The 2,500-nt window shown below is 34.2% G+C and overlaps 1 protein-coding gene across 1 annotated transcript in view; it reads right to left on the bottom strand.

The window, feature by feature from the left end:
- Positions 1–2,500, bottom strand: part of LOC125047951 (synaptogenesis protein syg-2-like) — a 54,889-nt gene that overhangs the window by 774 nt on the left and 51,615 nt on the right. The window contains exon 17 of the mRNA XM_047646498.1: positions 1–2,500. This exon is cut by the window's left edge and continues 774 nt beyond it; it is cut by the window's right edge and continues 1,003 nt beyond it. The gene's annotated coding sequence lies outside the window, so the exon portion shown is untranslated.

Genomic DNA, 2,500 nt, shown 5'->3' with positions numbered 1-2,500 from the left:
CTGAATTACGACCTGACATTTTTCTTATTACGGAGTTACATCTTCCTCGGCAACATTATTTGTCTCACTTTTTTATCTAAATAGAACAAAAGACGATTTATTTATTTTATTTCTCTTCTTACATCTGTTGTCCAATCACGGAACATTGAGCCGTCATTTAGCACTCAGATTCCTACTATAGGCTGGAAGGAAGTTTTTGAGTGTCTTTGGTAAAGTATTTTTTTTTTCTTTCCGTGTGTCAAAAGGCAAGGTGACTAGATAACACTAAACTAGAAATGTTTAGAGGAAAAAAAGGTGATTGGACTTTCAATTTTCAAAAGAATGGCTTCTTCTGTATGCACTGTAAAATAATAAAATGAGAGTGAAAGACAGAAAGGAGAGAGGGGTGAGAGATGGCCAGATAGATAGATAGAAATCGAGAGAGAGAGAGAAAGAGAGAGAGAGAGAGAGAGAGAGAGAGAGAGAGAGAGAGAGAGAGAGAGAGAGAGAGAGAGAGAGAGAGAGAAAGCGAATCTTATCATTCAGAAATATATACAAAAAAATGTCAATCTTTCCAGTGTGGTCGCGTGCTTCAAGACACCTCGCACGAACATGCAAATAACACTGTCAACTGATGTTAACAAAAGTTGTGATTGGCAACTCAAAGAAATGTCTAGATTTACCAATAGTTGATCTCTGCTGCGTGTTTTACGCATGAAATACCTTTCAAATCGATATAAAAAGAAACATGAAAAAAAGATAAAAATACACACATACACACAAGAAAATGTACATGCATAACAACACTGGGAAACTTAAACATTACGTAACATAGCACCTTCTCCTATCTCGGGGAGAGTTTAAAAAGACTTTTATACATGTACATAAAGACATTATTACATGAAGGCAAAATGCTGAGGTTTCTTATAAGAATGAAAATGGGACGAGGCATCTTCACCATCTTCACACATGAAGATGGAAATGAAAATCTATAACATAGGATTGTCTCATGCGCTAGGATGGACTTGATCTTCCATTCATTATTCATCATATTCGGTGTATGTTCTCATTGTGAGAAAAATGTTTGAATAACAGTCTTTGTTGAAGAGGAGTCACTGCAAGATAATCATAAATGTTTGATGATAAGAACCATAGTAATGATATCATCGTCATTATTGCTAACTACACCAATGATGATGATGATGATAATAATAATAGTAATCATAATTATATCAATAATAATAATAATAATAATAACTATCATCATCAAACAAATATCTTCGAATATAAGAATTTGTTTAACACAGGAAGATCATACTTTGTGAAATAAAAATAAATAATTAAATAAATAAATAAAAATGATACTGATATTAATAATAATAAATGAAAGAGATAATAGAAAATTATTAAATCACCTGGCGCTATGAAGCAACCGTCCCCTTCAGTCCACTTCACACATTGATTGATTGATTGACAGATTGACAATATTCCTTTGGCACGATAGCTTGCTTGTCTGGGATGACTAAGTATGTATAATCGTAAGTACATATATTTGTCCATTGTTTTTTTTTTTTTTTTTTGGGGGGGGGTGGGAGGGATTACTTAATGTTTTCCTGGTATTGGTCATATTTTTTTTTCTAATATCGAAACGATGAATTAAGGGGGAACCATAAAAAAAAAAAAAAAATGTTTGAGTATTGAAAAGAAAAAAAAAAAGTCATTGAATGCTGGAGGGTATGTCCGTAGAGTTACTGCCTTCATTGAATATCCATACGTCTTCATATGAGATATAAGAAATGCCCTTAGGGATTCCAGGGAAACCAGTTTTGATAATGGCCTTTCAAAGGTTCATTTCTTTCTTTCTTCTTTTAAAGTAAACTAAACATTTACTTCTAAAAGTAAATAAAAAGTACCCCAGAATAGAAAAGTACATTCATAGTACGTTGCTTTGGCAATGAATGATAGATATAGTACACACACTTTTCTCGAGTCCTTTACCGTCTCCAGAAGTAGGAGGGGTAAACAAGGAAAAAATGGCATTTTCACCTTAGAGTCAGAGAAAAAAAAAATTTCCTCCTAAAGTGTGTCCTACCACTGACATACTAACTCACTAAAAGGCACTTCCGTTTGCCTGGATCATCCTTCTTCTTGTGCTCTGACCTTCCCGTTCCATTATCACATGACTGTCACATCGCATGGGAGTTTAAAGCAGGCAAAAGGTCAAAGTCTTGCTTATCCTCTATACGGGCATTTATCACATCAGATTATTGTGTGTGAATTTTCATCCCTGTCGCGAGAGAGGGAATTCACTAAATCCTGCAAAATACTTTCATAAAGGCCTAAAATATATAAACTTACAAATGTTACATCACATTATTGAGCATCATTGTGTGATTCTCTTGTTCACATCACTCTGTCAACACTCTTATCGCCTTGTGCAAATGATATGTTATCACTGTCACTTCAGTCATTGTTCTGAAACTGACAAGGAATTATACACATGGTAGCGTTCACACAATGT

The sequence above is a fragment of the Penaeus chinensis genome, chromosome 42 (assembly GCF_019202785.1).
Source record: "Penaeus chinensis breed Huanghai No. 1 chromosome 42, ASM1920278v2, whole genome shotgun sequence".
Lineage (NCBI taxonomy): Eukaryota > Metazoa > Arthropoda > Malacostraca > Decapoda > Penaeidae > Penaeus > Penaeus chinensis.
Note: the sequence above shows the minus strand (reverse complement) of the source record. Positions and strands in the feature narration are given on the sequence as shown.